Below are 19350 nucleotides of genomic sequence, written 5' to 3' on the forward strand. Positions count from 1 at the left end.
GTGGCAAGCCACTGGAATAGACTCAGTGTGTGCCTAAAATAGTAAATTAATCAGACTTGTGACCTTCTATCAGCAAAACTGTGAATACTTGCAGAACAGTCCAAATCCGTGTTAAATTCTCTTCTTTACTGTAACAAGGTAACCATATCCAAACTATGTATTAGGAAAGATGTTCTGTGGTAAATGCCAAGGTGTCTCAGGACATTATTTGGGAGTGTTGAGTGGTCTAGGACGAAACAAGACCAGAATGCTTCCGATTTAATAGCTGTGGGTGACTGGATTTGAACATCCAGGAAGCTAGTTACACTTCCTGACAACAGTTAATTTACTAATACTAATAATGACACAGTCTCATGTTACATTATCTATTTCTGCAGGGATACATAAAGTATGTTTTATTAAGTATATCTTACACAAACTAGAATATGGCACATTCCATCAATATTCACATTTTATACCTAATTTTTATCTACCTAATTTTAATTTAATTCACTTCTATCCTTGTTTCAGAGAAATTAACTACTAAGATCATTATATTGTTGATTGGGCTTTGAACTTTTGAACTTCAGAAGAAACCAGCGCAAAGCAGAAAGTAATACTGCACAGGGAAAGAGGCTTTCTCAGGAAAGAACTTGCTCTGGGAGTGTGCACAAACAAAACCAGCAAAACCTAAGTGACACAACGGGTGAGCACATTAAGGAAAGTCTTGGTCTATATGCCACACAACATCATGCTTCTCAAAGAAAATGGGGGCAATAATGTGACAGTGGTGGTTTAGAGAGTGGGAGCTCCCTGTAGAGCAGCCTTGGGGCATGGAAGCCTGTCAGGGTCACCTGCGAGCTCCTGGGACCTGCAGCTGAGCTAGGTCTGAACAACTGCTGGACCAGCAGTGCCAGTGCTGTGCTTGTGGGACGCACTCCTTGCTGTGTTTGCAGCTCAAGTGCGGGTTAGAACCAGCTTGCACCATGAAGCTGTACATTACCAACACTACCACTACTCAAACCTTTCTTGTAAGCGAGGTTTTAAGCACAGTAGCTTCTCTATTTCACACACTAGCAGTCTTGGTTGTTCACAGTAAAAAATGTAGCACTGTCTTTCCTTATAAAATTTTTTTTTCTATGCAGTTATAGAACACCAAACAGTTTCATTAAGCAACAACAGGCAAGAACAAGTCATTGGTGTAGATGTGTAAACGTGTGTTAGCATCTCAAAGTTATTCCACTGAGAACCTGACAAAGACTCTCATGTAAAAACTCATGCTGAAAATTATTATATGAGATAATCACTGACTTGAGAATGAAAGAAAAGAACAAGATAAAACACACCAAATCTGTTGTTTGCTGAAGGCAGACAGAACATATGGCACAAGTGAAGAATTATCTGAAATACTTTTTTTTTTGCACTGAATTAATTTGAAATTCAGAACGGTGAGCCTACCTTACTGATACTCTGCTTTTTATTCAAGGGAAGTCATCTTCAACAACCAGCAGAATCTTTCTAACTAGAAGAAACTTCTAAAGAGAGTCACATTATGCCTGATTACACAATTTTTTGTGTATTTTGTCACGAGTTTATAATGATAGTTTTTCCTGTTCTCATCATAACATTGGACTTTAATCATGTAGTGTGGACTCCCAGGGTCAATTAGATATATACTGAATATACAGACCAGTCACCTGCAATGGGATGAAGTTCAAGGATTTGGATTAGTGAGAGCACACTGTGCAGACATAGATCACAAGTTGTGCAGAATTCTTACCCTCTAAAAGGCTGAAACACTAATTTCTGGATATATTTACTTGCACTCATAAATATTATTCCTGTCAATAAATATTTTTAAGCTGCAAAACTGTTCAGAAAATGCTTGACTTTCGGAAAAAAATATAGGAGAAAGAACAGCTGAAGAATATACAATGAAAATCTTTTTAAGGCCTAACATTATTTGAATAAATCATTTGTGAGATGAAGGGTATATGAGTGTATCAAATGTGCATCCAAATATGTTAGAGCTAGAACAACAAGAACAACTTATGGATATTGGAATAAAGGATACAAGTAGTATTTTTAAAGTATTTTTATCTAATTGTTATAAGAAAATATACCAGTGATAACTAGACATATCTTTATTGATGTAGGGATACTTCACATACTTTGCATTAGTTCCGAATCATTGTACAATGTCTCCTTGCAGCATCAGCAAACACAGCAGCAAGCTATAAAAACTACAGTAAAATTATGGCTTCAACTGCCTGATAGTTCTTGTCTTAACTTCCTTGCTTTTATCATGGCTTCAACTGCCTGATAGTTCTTGTCTTAACTTCCTTTCTTTTATCATTATTTTAATTTTAAATGGACCAATCAGAAGAAAGTATGGTCTAAGCAGACGGTTGTCAGAAATGTGCTTACCACTGTAATGCAACTGAGGGTTCGAGGCTGAGTATTTGCAGCTTGGTACAATATAAAATATTTCCACATTAAAGTGAAAGAAATCAAAGGTGGAGAATATTTTATGAATTGAAATTCACTCTTTAGAGTTTGTATTTTAGAAACATTAAAAGCAGAAAAGCAAAAGCTAAGGGCTATGCCAAAACTTGGAGCTAAACAGGACACTGAGATGAAATAGACACTGAAGCTTCAGATCACACATGTGAACTTTCCAATTAACTTTCTAGACAACCTGGGACAATTGTTTCTGCTGAATCAAAACCAGTAAGATTAATTGGATTAAAAATAACAGAATATTAAGCCAAATACCTAGCAAACTGACATTTTATTTCTAAGTACTTTCTGCCAACAAACTGCAGTATTTTCTTGTGGCATTTCCAGTGTTATTGTTATTCAGGGATTCAATTAGTGAACAAACAAATCTGAATTTATATGGATATAAGCATATTTTGAATTCAGATTAAGTAGTCATTCACACTTGTAGAACTTCAGGGATTAGAAGCAAAAAACATAAAGAAAAGAATAAGGAACTATCATTATTATTTCAAAAATATGTAAGTCCAAATCTATTCAAAGACCAAGTATATTCTTAAGACCTCATAGTAAGTTCCCAATAGAACAGAAGATGCCTGCTTCTATTCTTATATCTTAAAAAATGCAAAGGATTGCAAAAGGAATAGTGAATGTATAATAGATGAGTATTTGTGCATGCTTTACAGTAAGCATACATCTATATTTGACTTGTTACCTCAAAATTCCCTCTCTAAATTTTCTTCACTCAGTGGATATAGCTACAAATACTGCTATATGTAGAAGACCTTTTTTACCCAGTAAAATGCTTTCAGAGTGGCTCAGTGCTTCTCAGTATTTAAAACTAGGTTGGATTTTACAGATGGGACAGATGAGTGGGAATGATCATGATGCAAAGGTGAGGATCAGGTTTTAAGTAGGAAAAATGTCTTTGAAATATTCCTGGCCTTTCAAGATTCTTCTAATATGACTGGGTTCTAACAAATGGTTTTGGATAAATATGGTAATGAAGGATGTCAGTGATTATGAGAATTTCTTTTTCTTGCCAGGCCTTCTGTAGAAATTTCACTCTCTCTTCATCCTCCTCTTTATTCTCCTTTGCAATTTTTTTTCAATGCCAGAAAAAATCCTGCTTACTTTTGTGAGTACTGTGAAGGAGGGATTCAGTCTGCTTTTAGTTCTGCACAAAAAGAAAAAGCAAACCAAGAAAGGTTGGCAAAGAGGTTTCAGGTTTTCCTGTTCTGCTTTCCTCAGTGTTGAAGGTGACATGGTTAAGGACAAATGGAGAATATATACAAACACAAAATCCTTTCCTCCTCCTTCAGCAGAAAGAGTGATGACCTTTGCAAATAAAATGTGAGGAAAGAAGAGGGCTTAGTCTAAGCAGACCCAGTCTTCTCAGCCAAAGGTGAAATAAGCAGGTGATTGCATTAAAAAAATGGGATACTTTGGTCCTGGTTTTAGACAGACATATTTTTTTTCACATATCATAACTTACTTCTTGTTATCCCTCATCTCTCCCTCATGTTCCCATTTATTTCCAGAGCAAGTAAGTCAATCTTATTAGCTTGTTTCTAAAAGTACCTTCTACCCAGAAAATTGCTGTTATACAAGCCTCAGCTAACATATTCGTTAACTCTTTTTGTTACCACTTGGTTGTTCCCTCGGAGTAGCATATAGGTAAAACTTTATAAAATAAGAGCCTTGTTACCCTTTTAAAATCATGGTTCAGGCCTGCTATAAGTACAACTAGCAGTTGGCCTGACAACTATCTGTGAGAATCGGCCTGTCAGCCTGTACCCGTGAGAAAGGAATTTGTGACTCTGAGAATAATTCTGCATCCATAAAAAAAGATTGTAAAGACCTTTAAAGAAGAAAGCTTTTGATGAGCACGTAGTCTAGGAACTACTAACCGATGGTCTGGATAGCATCAAGTTACTAACCAATTAGAATTAAACACGATACTTTTAGAAAACTATTTAAATATGAGCTGTGAAGAATAAAGATTGGCTATTGCTCCATGAAGAAAAAGGTATCTCATCCGTCTCTATTGGAACACTTTGGGTGACAAATTCCTTGAATAATATTCAGCTGTTATCTTTAGAAAATGGCTACTTCTTTTCCAGACTAAATTTTAGTCAGTAGTATAGGCAGAAGGAAATTTCTTGGATTTGGTATTGTTGCTCTCTGTGTGGAAAAAAAATAGTGTACTCAAGGACTTGTTCTTGAAAGTATAAAAATACGAAATGGTTGTGATTTGGGGTTGGAGCTCCATAAAATAATACTTCAGGATGAAAGAATACCTGGTGGCTTATCTAATTCTGTTGAGAATTTTTACCCTGTAATTTATTCCTCTTGCAGATACTCAAAGGCTCTATGTATGTGGTCATCTTTGAAATTTCCATGTCAGTGTTTACAGTCCATTCTGCCCATTAATTGCGTCATGACTAGTTAATCTGACCCCAGTTCCTCATGCATATTCTTTAATTTTCCAGTGATAATATAAGATTCAACTTTTTAACACTCCAGAGTGGTTCTGTAACACCTTTCTTATTTTGAAAGTCTCGTGGAATAGAATCTTTCTTTCTTACTTTTTGATTTTACAAAAAACTTGTCTTTCCAAACTTGATGGCAATTTTCATAAATGCCATAAACATTTAATCAACATATTTTTAATATCAAAGGTCAATTTCTTACCAGTTTTGCACTGTTTGATAATCATTTTTACCTATATAGCATGAGTATAAGCTACTAGCATAAATTGGAATAATTTTATAACCACTTAACACAGGGGTAATTGGCAGTAAATAGTGCAAGGTAATGGAAATTTAGGTGATAGACATGCAATTATATTAAAAGAATCAATAAAAGCTCTTCCAAATTACAACCATGGCATAAACAAAATAGAACAAAATCAATAAACTTTAAAATACCCTTCATTGTCCTTTAAAGTGCTAAGTAAAATGAAAAAATTCTAAACCATAACTTTAATACCAGAAAAACCTGAGCTTTGTTATACAACTGAGATGATAGTGGTTTCCAGAAGCATGTGTACAATATTGCAACTCTTTTTAGCTCTAATATAAAAATTGAGGCTGAAGGTCCTACTAGATTTCAATTGTTGGTGTTTATTTAAAAAAAAATAGTTCCTAGCCTAGATGTTTGGACCTATAAGCCTAAGCTAAGAGATCACAAAACAGTGGCTATTTTCCAAAACTTAAAATAAGATAGATAATTGCAGAAGTAAAAAAACTCGGGGAAGGGGGCGTAAGTGGCGGAAAATCAACTCTTCCAATCAGTTTTCTAATTCTCCATTTAACCATGTTCAGTCATTAGGTAAATTTATGTTAAGTAATTCTGGTGTTTGGTTTGGAGTTTTTTGCTAAGAAGATAATAGGAACCTACAAAACTGTGAATATGACACTGAACGTAACAAGAACTATTATATAAATAAATAGAAAAGTGATATGCAGGTTGTACTACTAATTCCTGTTCATTCAGTGTGAAACTTTGTTTAGAAACGCTGATGAAACTACCAAAACATATTCACTGACTGCAGTGAATGCTGCAGAATCTCAAGCATCTGACTTGGAATTTAGCTCCAGCTTGTCACATGGTACAACCAAGAGACTGTGGGGAATTTCAACATTTGTTTACAGCAGGTCAGACAGATGTTCTGATATTATCTGTGCTCTGGGGTTCACTGATGAAATTACTCTTTTATATCAAACAAAGTGAATCAATGTACATAAAATGAAATTTCTGAGGTATGAATATATAAGATACTCAATGTGTGGATAAGATACTGGGATGCCAACAGGATACAGCAGTGGAACTCATGGTATTAAGTATTTTTGCAGAATTTTCGCCAAACACATTCTGAGAAAATGCCTTAGGGTGTCATCCTATTTGAAAGAAAACTGAAGGTTTTGTTTGTAAGCAAAAGAAAACTCCCACCTGTCTTGTCATGTGTTGTTTTAAACACAACTGGAAATTAAGCACCACACAGCCACTTTCCCAAGTCCCTTTTCTTCCACTGCCCAACACAGTGAAATTGAAAGAGAATCAAATAAAACTTGTGTGTTGAGACAAGAACAGTCTAGTAATTGAAAATAAATTAAAATTCAATAATAATTGTACATTGTTAAATAATAATAATAATTATAAGAAAAAGGAAAGAAAACCAAGTGATTCACACTGCAATTGCTCACCACTTGCTGACTGAGGCCAGATCCCCCATCCCAAACCCTGATTGGCCATCCTTGTGGTAACTCCACCTAATTCATACATTGGGCATGGTGTTCTGCAGTGTGGAATATTCCTTTGGTCACCTCAGGTCACCTGTCCCAGCTGTGCTTCCTCCCTGTTTTTTTGCATTCCTCCTCACTGTCAGAACATGAGACAAGAGAAAAGTCCTTGACTAAGTATAAACACCACTCAGCAAAAACCAAAACATCAGTGTGTTATCGACACCATTCTCAGTCTGAATCCAAAACACAGCGCTGTAACAGCCACTGAGAAGAAATTAACTTGAGATGAAACCAGCACAACATATTAGAAAAAGAAAAGAAAGAAACTCAGCAAAACAAACCAAACAAAAATCCCCAACAAACACCGTTTTGTGCCTATAGAGAAAATTTGTATCTGTGTAATATCTGTTCAAGATATGACTGTGTTCAAGCCTTAACTGGGGAGTAGTTTAGTGTTTATGGAATACAGAATGAGAAGTTTGAATGATCATATCAGTTTGTGCAAACACTGAGAAAAACAGATAAGGTATTTCAGGAAGGTGTGAACATGATGTGGAAGAACTAATAAAGAAGTGAAAGAATAACTAAGAGGAAATGTTGAGATCGAAGAAGCATATTGTGTAACATTAAATTATTGAAGCAAACAAATTGTTGGATACCAGCATGCTAAATGCAAATTAAATGCTACTTAACAGAGAGAGCGAGGCAAGGTTAAAAAAGGATGGTGAGAAAATGGTGCTCTTCAAAGACAACTTACAAGGTTTTAACAGAAGAACCTTTTATCAGTCAAGCAGACAAAAGAAAAGAGAAAAAAAGAAGAAAAAAACTTCATAGAAAACACACCAGTTTTAATTGGTTGGGAAAAAAATCAGAAATACAGTAAAAAAAAATAAAACTAAATGAGACAGCTAAAAATGTGGAATGCTGAAGATTGCCTAAAGCAGCAGGGTGCCCAGAGCCAACTATGACTACAAAGTTTCAAAGTCATTGCGATCTGCAAATAATTTAAGTACAGCAACTTTGCAGCACTTGTTATTTCCAATTTCTGTGACAGCAGGCTAATCCTTTGCTAGTTTATCAGGAAATACTTTTTTTTTTCAGCAGGTTTGCAGAAGAAAACATTTTTAGAACCTAAGTTTTTCTTCAGCATACACAATTTCTGACAAAAGAAAAAATTATACAGTGCCATTTCCTACTTGTTGTATTTATAAGCTCTTGCAGAATACATAGGACATTAGATCTCTGTATTTCATTAACCTAAGTGACAGAATTTGTTCCAAAATGATCTGATTAGAGAAAATGAAAGAAATGGGGACTTGAGCTGTTCCTTTTTTTCATGCAAAACAACAAAAAAGGTGGATATTTTACCTTGAAACATACTATTATACGTATATATATATATATATATATATATGTTCTATATATTTGACTGTATATCTCAACATTCATTTCTATTTAGCTAATGAAAGATCTAAATTGTGGAACTCTACATTTGAGTTAGTCTCATCTCATTGCAGAGAAGTGGGCTGTTCTTGGACATCGTTCCTGTAATCATAAAGTAGCTACCTGAAAGAGATCATTTGCATTGTATTTATTTTACATCATTGCTATTTTTTTCCCTAGGGGCCTGATATGAAGAATGTAGCTCTTTATTTTCTTTATTTGAAGTAAATCCCACACATCTTGTCTGGAATAGGACATCCCTACTAGATGCTTGATAAAATAGTAGGGGAAAAAAATGCGTCTTTCCTCCTCACATAAAGGACCAATACTGATAAGACCTTTTTTTCACTTACTGTCTCTTGACAAGAGGTATTTGAAGGACCTATCTGCTCACTCTAAGCCAAAACATCTTTTTCTCATGAGGGAAAAGATGACACCAGGTGAAAACAAAAACATGCCAAAACTGGCCACTTCCTTTAGATTTTCCCTTTGTACTTGGCACATCTATGACTTCTACTAATTGATTAATTATTTTATCCGCTCCCATGATATTGTATGTATGGTTCATGTACTTGCCCTGTACTTGGAAGGCTATATTTAGATTTCCAGTGAACCTGTCCTCATGATATGTTAACAACTCCTCAGAATCTATTTCGGTCCCTTGAGTTTATCTTTTTCTCTTCTCTAACCAGTTAACACCATGTGTATCAGCTCAGAGTCAACTAGTACTATTTCCATCACCATCTCAGAATAACAGAATGGGTCAGGTTGGAAGGGACCACTGGAGGTCATCTGGTCCAATGTCCCTGCTCCAGCAGGATTGTCCTAGAGCACATGGCATAGTACTGTGTCCACATGGCTCATAAATGTCTCCAGTGAGAGAGATTACACAACTTCTCTGAGAAATCTGTTTCAGTACTCAGTCTCTTCCACAGTGAAGAACTTCTTTCTTATATTCAGGTGGAACTTCCAGTGCATCACTTTCTGCCTCTTACTTCTTGTCTTATTGCTTTGAACCACTGGGAAGAACCTGGCTCTATTCTCTGGACACCCTCCTTTCAGATACTTTTAGACCTTAATGAGATCTGCTCTTAGTCATCTCTGCTCAAGACTAAACTGGCCCAGACACCTCAGCATTTCTTTGCAGGAAAGATGCTCCATCCCCTAAGCAGCCCTGCTGCCCTCTGCTGGACCTGCTCCAGGAGCTCCATGCCTCTCTTGTCCTAAGGAGCCCAGAACTGGACACAGCACTCCAGACGTGGCCTCAGCAGGGCTGAGCAGAGGGGCAGGATCACCTCCCCTGACCTGCTGGCAATGCTCTTCCTAATGCATCCCAGGATACCATTGGCCTCCTTGGCCCCCAGGCACTCTGCTGGCTCATGGATGGCTTGTTGTCCACCAGGACCTCGAGGTCCTTCTCTGAAGACCTGTTTTCCACCAGGTCAGCCCCCAGCCTGTACAAGTGGGTTGTTCTTCTTCAGGTACAGGATTCTGCCTTTGTTGAATTTCAGACAGCTCTTCTCTGCCCATCTCTCCACCCAGTCAAGATCCCTCTGAAGGGCTGCACAGCTCTCTGGACCATTCCTCCCAGATTTGTGTCACCAGTGAACTTGCTGAGGAGGCATCTGTCCCGTCATCCAAGCCATTGATGGGAAAGTCAAACACTACTGGGCCCAGTATTGAACCTTGGGGGACACCACTAGTGACTGGCCTCCATCTAAACTCTGTGCCACCAATAAAAACCCTTTGGCATCTGCTGTTGAACCAGTTCTTAATCCACCTCATTGTCTACTCATCCAGTGCACACATCCTGACTTTGTCTATGAGGATATTTTAAGAGGCAGAGATACAAGCCTGGCTGAAGTCAAGGTAGACCATATCCACTGCTCTCTTCTCATCCATCCAGGCAGCTCTTTCTTCCTAGAAAGCAGACAAAATTATTTTCAAAAATTTCAAACAGTCTTCCAGAAACTAAAAATACCTCATAAGTTTAAGGAGATGTCTTCCCCTGTGATAAGTTAATTTGGGAGATAAAGATGATCCCTTTTGTTTTCTGAATAGTACAATAAACAATGGACTATCTATATGTTCCATTGGCCTGAATGGTAAGAAAAATTGTGCTAATATGTGATAGAAGAGATCTAAATAGATAGTCAAAACTCAGGCTTTTCTAGTTTCTTCTGCCATTTCTTCCAATTCTTCTGGAATTATTTTCCATTTTTAATGTTAACCACAGGGATAAAAGCAGATGAGAGTGATACTTACAGTTTACCTTTGAACTCATCATAGTCAAAATTTTTTCTAGTGTGATAAACAATATTCTATATGTGGATTTTATTCTTCAAGCAAATTACCATCCATGGTTCTTGGTGCTGTAGGACTCCTTTTGATTTATAAATATGGTCTACATAATAGGAAGTTTTCAGGCTATTCTATCATTGTGGCTTTGTTATGAATTTTTGTTTAGAGCTGTTGCATATTCATTATTCTGCATATTATTTGCTACCTCATTTATTTTAAAAAGTGCTCCATACTGAACTAAACTGTTGCAATTCATAGATGTCTTCTTTTTATGTATATGCTTGTCAGTTGCTCTATGACTTAGTACAGTAGGACAAACAATTAATGAACCTTTATCAATTTGATGTTGTTATGATACCCTTTCAAATTTTTATACTGCTGCATTCATACTCTTGGTGGAGCTTTTGTTTTATTTATCAGATTTTGCTAAGTTTATGCATTGCTTTTATTATCTGCATTTTAAACACAGATAAAGCATTGTCAGCAAAGGAAAAGTTATCTAATAAATCTTACTGTTTTTCAAAGAGCAGAAAAATGTCATACACGGTGCCATAAATTTAAACCCATTCATTTCCACAGCAAAAAATGCATTTTTACATTTATATCAGTGGTGGGTTATGACTATCACTTCCACTTCTAATAACTAAGGAACAAAAGTTGTTTAGAAAAATAAAACTTAGACTTGTAAATATGTGTCTGAAAGTGCAGTAACTAGTAGATATGAAAAAAGAAATTCTGGGGTTTATTGTCTATCTATCCACTGAAATTCCTGGTATCAAAAGAAAATGCTGAAACTGCATGAGAAAAACTAGATATCTAAACATTTTAGCTACTAAACATTAACTGTATGTATAAAATACTACCCAATATAGTTAATGTGCAATAAGTAACATGGATATTTATTCTCATTCTTACAAGTTTCCCTCCTTTGTTTTGTGCTGGGCAAATCTACTTTCTTCCCATTTGGAAAGGAAATTCCTAGCTAGCGTATAAGTAGTCAATGAATCATAAAGCCACTCTACTTTTTTGTATTTGAAAATACATCCTGTCTGTAAGTTATTCAGGACTGTGAGGAAGGGGAACTCAGATCTTTCTACAGAAATTGTTCCGTTTTTTGTTTTCTTGAATAATGAAGTTCTTACAGAGCCACTAGGAACATGACTGCATGCCCAAAGTATTTAGCTGCTCAACAATTTGGTAAACCTGGCATTTACTGCATTGAGTGTTCTTGGTGTTTTGCATTCAAAGCATTTGTGGAAGCATGCAACCTGTCCGAAAAATTTCTTTCTCACTCTCACTGTATCCCAGTGAATGTTCAATGTGAAAAATGCAATAGCTTCAACAGAAGAGAATGACATCACCTAACAGCCACCACCAGGGCAAAGTGCTTTATTTAGCCTTGTCTTCTTAGTAGCCACCTGGTAAAGAAAGGAACTAACTCCAAATCTCCTGAGGGAATGAAAGCAGACACCCCATGATATGGAATAATTGAATTGGTCTTAGAATTAGACACTCCATATTTTAAAAACAAGGAAGTGTCAGAAAAAAAAAATCCCCCTTATTCTGTTTGCTCTGAAGTTTTCCATTGAAATCTGAATAGTTTTTTATTTTTATTTTTTTAATAAAAATAAACAAATAAGTGATAAATTTTATGTGGATTTAAAAGCTGTTTACATGAGGTTATGTAAACTCTCTTTGGGACCAGTTTTGAATTTCATAAACTGCCTGAAAACAATGGAAACTGATACAAATTATTGAAATGAGAGTGCACTGAAGTGTGAGCAAACAAGAGCTTATATAAATATTCATTTTATTCTTTATGAATTAGTACAGAAAGAAGCTAAATCTAAATAGGTTAAAGGGAAGCTGTATGTGCTGACTTTAAAAAAATGCTGCACTGTTTTACGACAGAAACATTTGGGAAAAGGTTCAGGGAAGTGGTCACAGCACCAAGCCTGAGTTCAAGATGTGTTTGCATGTTGCTCTCAGGCACATGAAGTGACTCAGGGACGGCCCTGTGCAGGGCCAGGAGTACGACTTTTATTATCCTTGTGGATCCCTTCAAACTCAGGATATTCTGTGATTCCATGATTTTAAAATGGAAATGTAAGAGTGTCCTGCTGGTTTTGCTCATGTGCCAGCTCATTGCAATCTTTGGAGGAAATGCAATTCTTTATACTCACCCTGCATTTAGATGATTGATAAATATTCTTTTCTTTTCCCTTCCCAGGACATGAAAGGGTTCTTTTTGCGACCAAAGTAAACAGTAGATTTGGAATTGAGAGTGAACATGTTATAATGCTCAATCATCAGCTTAAAAAGCAGAAGGAAAGCAAAAAGTTCTGGAGAAATATCATAAAGAATCTATTAACTGACTTAGAAATATGAAGACTGTTCTGATCAACCTAAACCGTAGCAGCTTTCCTTCTGGATGTAACTCTGCATTGCCTGTTTTCTTCTTTTTTTTTTTTTTTAGAGGATTGAAATAGAACAGGAATTTAATCCAAAGAATACAAACAAAAGAAAGCTGATTTCCAAAGGATAAGTTGGAATTGTTCTAGCTTCTTCTTTATTTATACACATGTATTCTTCTTCCTTCAGCTCTTCTAAGCTGTATGGATAATGCTCTCTGTTGCTCTGATCTTTGAACAGTTGTTTGCCATGTTTATACCTGTTTGTTTAGTTAACTTGGTAGCAGTTCTGTCCAGCAAAAGCTTTTGTGTGGCAAAGAATCAAGCTAACAAAATAAATTTTCTTGTGCAAGGAAATTGTCTGGAGTTCTGAGAACATTCAAGGACATTTTATGAATGCCCATATGTGTCCAAAAACTAAAAAGGTGGAGGAATATTTATTAGTCATGGATATTCAGAGAGTGCTTTATTACCACTTATAAAAACAAAAGAAACACAAAATATCTAGGTGTTAACATTATAAGGTATATTCTTATGTAGGTAACAGAAGGAAAATTATTTGCTGAGTAAAATAATATTGATTAAGGTTGATACGGTATATTTTTAAATAAGCTTGCTGTTAGTTATAAAAAATAGAATTAATATAAAAATAAATAGAACTTTACTTTTTTCCTGAAATTGCTCAAATTATTTGCTGTGTTGATACAGCACAGAGTATTTATCTTGATACCATTAATCTTTTCAGTCTAATTTTCTGTGGTTATTAAAAAAATATATAAGACAAGATAGTGGGCCATTACTTAATATTTCAGATTCACCCACCATTGAAGTCAGTGGAATTTGATATTATTCACACAGTGCTCTACGGAGAAAAAAAAACCCAACAAACCAAATATGGCAATTCAAAAATTAAATACATGTATTTATTATAAAATATAATGTAAACCTGCCCTCCTTCAGGTTTAAACCATTGCCTTTTGTACTGTCACTATCTGCTTGTATAAAGATTCCTCTCCCTCCTTTTTATAAGACCCCTTAAGTTACTGCAAGGTGGACTCCCTGAAGCATCTGCTTCTTCATGCTGTACAACCCCAGCCCTCTCAGCCTGTCCTTGTAGGAGATGCCTTCTAACTATCTTCATGGCCCTTCTCTGAACCCTTCTCTAAAGTTCAAGTCTTCCTTGTGTTGAGGAGCCCAGAGCTGGATGCAGCACAACAGGCAGGGTCTCATGAGGGGGGAGAATCATCTCCCTCAACCTGCTGGCCATGCTGCTTTTGATGCAGCCCAGGATGAGGTTGGCCTTGTGGACAGTGAGCTCATGCAGAGTTCTCATATCTGTCTTTTCATCTCCAAGAATCCCCAAAGTCCCTCTCCTCAGGGCTGTACTAAATGACTTCTTCTCCCTGTTTGCCCTCAGGATGGGATTTCCCTAACACAGATGCAGCACTTTTCACTTGGGCATGTTAGAAAGCCACCAGGAGAAGAGTGGGGTAAACCTATTGCAAATTAGACGTCCAAAAATTAGGTGACTTAAACTCATCTAATAATGGTAGCTCCTTTTACACTAAAGTGACACATTTATGAAGTACAATTCAACCAAATCTAAAGTGGAAGTCTTTACTGAAGGCAAATCATACTGTAAAATTCTCTATTGCTTTTTATTGACTCTACATGTGCCTCGTATTGAGACCTAGCTTTTACATGACTGTCACCTATATTTTCTTTTAATAGTGGAGTTGGTTTCTCAAATAAATTTGAAAGATAGGAGAAAGCAGGCAAATAATCACTTTAGTCGACAACCTAAAATTCAGACACACTTAAGCTGTTTGATAAAGATTCCACTGGCTTGGTTTTTAAGTCTGCACACTGGAAATTGGAGAGACTGAACACAATGAGCAATGCTAAGAACACTAATATCAACCTAGATGGCACATTCATTCAGGAGTCTAACTGCAATATCTTTTAATGGAAGCAATTTTTTAATAATGGGTGCTGTGATGCCCTGTTTTAATTTTCACTTGCACTACAGTGCTGCTGCAAAAGGAACTTTTAATTTCACCTTCTAAATTGCCCCGTGAGGAATATGTGAATATCTAGTCTTCCCATATCTGCAGTATATTAGATTCAATAGATTGCAAAGAGGAAAAAAAGAAGGAAATTATGATCCAGGGTTGTATGTCTCTTATTGCCTGAAGTTTTCTACAATGTGGAAGTTGCTATGAAAGGTAGTCATGTTAAGTTATCTTTCTCTTGGGTGTAAAGGAAGTAAAGTGTAAGGCGTTACAGTGAGTTTTCCCCTCATTTTTTGGTAAACTAAGGTGCATTTTAGGTGAGTCTGCATCAGTTCATTGACTTGAATGTCAGTTTCTCCTCTTGAGCCCTATGTATTCATCTGAATCACAGGGTCTTTGAGGTTGGAAGAGACATATGGAAGTCATCCTGGTCCACAACACGCTCCTGGAACAGGGCTGTTTGCAGACACACAGGATCTTGTCTAAACAGTGTTTTAATACCTGAAAAGAAGGACACTCCACAACCTCTGGGCAACTTGTACCAGTGTTCACTTGTCCTCAGAGTAAGAGCTTTCAGATGTTCAGGTGGAACACCATGTGTTTCAGCCCATGATTATGTATTCTGTTGCTGAGCACTAAACACTGAACATTTCACTCTGAGAAGTGCCTGTTCTCCACCTTTTTTACACACTCTCTTCTTACAGAGGGATGAGCCTCATCTTCTCTAGGTTGAAAAGTTCCAAGTCTCCCAGCCTTTCTGAATACATAGGTGCTCCATCCGTTTCATCATCTTTGAGGCCAGACTCTCGTGAGAGCCTGATAAACACAAGGGAATATTTTCAGATGTACTAAATAAGTCTGATGATTCAAACACCACATTTTCTGGAACACCCTACCACCAAAGAGGGTTTGTATTGCGCATATAAATAACTTAAAAGATGGTAGTCCTTCTGCATCTAAACACTTCTATTTTCTTTTTCTCATTCTCTCTGTCCACCCAAGAGATTTTACCCTTTTTATACATCATTGTTTAACAGGTGTCATTTCAGATTTATCGTTCACAGTTGGTTCATTGACTCACCTTTCAATTTTGCCTCACCTTTCAATTTTGCCTTCAATAAATAAATGCTATTATAGTGTCTTCTTAAGCTTTCTGGATCCTTTTCTCTTTGTGCTCAATTCTGACTTTATATTTTTAAAAAATACAGGTCCAAAAAACATCATGATGTTGATGCAGAGGATAAAACATCCTAATTATACCTTTCAAGCTTTCACTGAATTTCCCTGAAAGGCCATATTTTCTATGTCTAAGTTCTTTCATATACATATATAGGATTGAGAGTGGGAAATAACAGTCATTATATCACTTATGGTAAAAGTGAGGAGCATTGAGCTGTTACAACATCTACTTACTGTCTTTGAACTTTTGTGGTATAAGAGCAGAACTGATGTATTTGGTCTGTCTGGAATGGAGTTCATTTTCTTTGTAGCAGTGGGTATGTTGCTGTGCCTTGGATTTGCAACTACAACTGGGCTGATAACACAGCAGTGCTTTGGCTGTTAAGCAGTGCTTGCACAGCACTGAGGTTTTCTTCCTACCAATTCATCCTTGCATCAAGAAGCGGGAGAGTGCACAGCTGCTGGGAGGAGCTGGGGCAGATGGCAAACTGGCCAAAGGGATAATCTATATCATAGGGTATCAGGCTAAGGAGTAAAAGCTCAGTAAGAGGAAAAAGAAGCAGAGATTCATGGTTGGGAATATTTGTCTTTCCAAGTAAATGTTGCACGTGCCTTTAGGGCTAGATTGGCTAAACATCTACCTACTAATATGAAGTTGTGCACAAATTACTTCTTTTGCCTTTCTTGTTATTTGGTCCTTTTTTTTTCACTTATTAAGTTCTTTGTTTTGATTGACCACTTTTTGGCTTCTGCTCTTCCAGTTCTGCACCCATACCACTGAGTGGGCAAGCAACAGTGCTCAGCTCCCAGCCAGAAAGAGCCTACCACAGGTGAAATTGCTAAGTTCCCTCATTGTATCTTCAGTGCTTGTCTAGAGGCCTCCCACATTTCAAAAATATCTCAACAAATATCTTCTGAAGATATGTCTGTAGAAAACTATAGGGTGAAGACATCTATATAAAAATCTGATTAAGAAAAAGAAAACCTTGGACTGTGGGGTATTCAATGCCCTCATGCAAACCAAAATGGAATTTTTTCAATCTAAAGTGAAAAAAAATATTTAAAGTTCCAGATATATTATTAAATAATTTATTTAATTTAATAAATTAAATTAAATTTATCTGCCACCCTAAACACTCGGTAACAAAAGTATTCCTAGTAAGAACTGTAGCAAAGCCCTCATTTATAACTGCAAAATTGTTTAAAAATAACTGAGTGCAAAATAGAAATTTGACGAGATTACTAGAAATAGAATTTCATATAGTATCATTTTATTGACCCTGTTACAATGATACAACAATAACAAAAATGTGCCAAAAAGGAACCAAACCCAAGAAAACCCAAAAAAAACAAAAGCTAAAAAGTAACTTCCAAATAAACCCTAGATCTAGAAAGTAAACAAACAAAAAAACACCCCACATATTAGTATGCAAAGCTTCATTTGTTATATAATTTTATATAATACTAATAGCAAACATTTCAAGATCTTTTGGCTGTGTTGCAAAAGAGCAATAGATTTCTCTCATGAGTCTTTTTACCATTATTGTTCACTGCCTTAGGAATACTTAAGCATAAAACTTTATGCTTTGATGTTATTTAATTTTTTTTTTGCAAACAGAGTAGACTCTGTAGAAACTCAAAAATGTCAGCTTGAGATAGTTTTTAATTATCAAGGATTTTATTTTTATTGAAGGCATTTTTTTTCAATTGTTATTTTTAAAAGAGATCTTATAAATATCAAATGTTTGCATTTCATGAGTTAGGCCTCAACAGAGTTTAGAATTGTGATAATAACCAGTGAATATGTCATGGAAACTTTGCTTTAGTCTCAGCCTTGATAAAAAGTGCCATGGATTTTTCTAAGCCTAAGATTTGTAACAATCCATTTAGATATTATTGGTTTCTCAGAAGCCATGGAATCACAGGGGTGTAGATTTAAGTTGGAGGTGAAACTATAGCCTCCCATACCAAATTAACTGTAGTAGATTCTTAACTCATTGAAGCAAGGGACTGCAGATAAAAAAATTTGACTCAGTATCGCTACACACTGTGTTGAAAAGTAATTCTTTGTTACAAGTTTTAAAATAGTTTCTGCCCTACTAAGGAGCATGTTTCACTGATAAATGCCCTTAGGATTGTGCTGTGTATTAAGTGATATCCTGCCAAAAATAGTGTGCAATTTTCTATGCGGTATGGGATTTAGCTGGCCTATATTTAGGTATCTGTGTGTGACCTGGATACCAACGCAACTGCTTTTGTCACTAAAGAACTGGTCAATATACTCACTGGAGTCTGGAGAAATGTTCAGTGTAGCATAAAGCAGCCATCCCCATGTGATGTCTAGACTCTATAGATCTAGACTTCATCAACTGTATTGACTAGACCTCCACTAGACACAGTAGGTGCTTATAGATTTAGATTACATAAAGACTCTTCCATTGTAAAACCTCTGAGGTTTGGGCAATCTAAATACCTCCTCACTTACAATTGTTAGTAATTCTTTATTCTCTTTTATTCTTGACTTGAGAACAACAAAAAGTGCTAGCTCTACTGCTGTGGCGCAGACATCTGCCACTGGAACACGAACCAAACATTTTGCATATACTTAGACTTAATAAGTTAAACTTAGGAATTTAATAAGTTAAACTTGCTAGTTTCTGGGTCTCAATACACATTCTGCTACCTAAAGAGCTCTCCAAGAAAGCCTTATACCTATTTACTGAGTATTTAAGATTAAACTAGGACTCTTGGCAGAGAACTGGCAGGATTTTTTCCCTCATCAACCTGTTCTATTCCTTTCACCTTCAATGTCAGTGGTAGCTTACCTAGGCATTCTATAATTTGTATTTTTTCTAGTTCTGCTCTTACCTTGCGCTTCTTCCTCTCTAACTTGGTCTACATTTGCATCACCCTTTCTGTATTCTGCTTCTTTATAGTACTTTCCTCTTTTCCTGAATAAGTTTTCTTCACTTTCTTCCATTTTTAACTTGTATAAGTTAAGCAAATACTCTTTCTGTTTATCCACTATATTGATGCAGTAAAATAGGGTGCTATGGTTAAATATTAAGTAACATATATTCTTCTCTCAGGAAGTAGTTTTAAGAAAGGAAAGTATATGGGATAAAAAAAGTATGAATGATGCACTAATCTAGATGTCATTCGTTATTCCCACATGCATAACACTTAAAGTCTGCATATTAACAATGAAAAATCAAGAGTTCAAAAGATGTGTTTGAATTTTCAGTGTTCAGTTTCCAGCATCTGCAAATTGAAAGACAA

This window comes from Camarhynchus parvulus, chromosome 1, assembly GCF_901933205.1.
Source record: "Camarhynchus parvulus chromosome 1, STF_HiC, whole genome shotgun sequence".
NCBI lineage: Eukaryota > Metazoa > Chordata > Aves > Passeriformes > Thraupidae > Camarhynchus > Camarhynchus parvulus.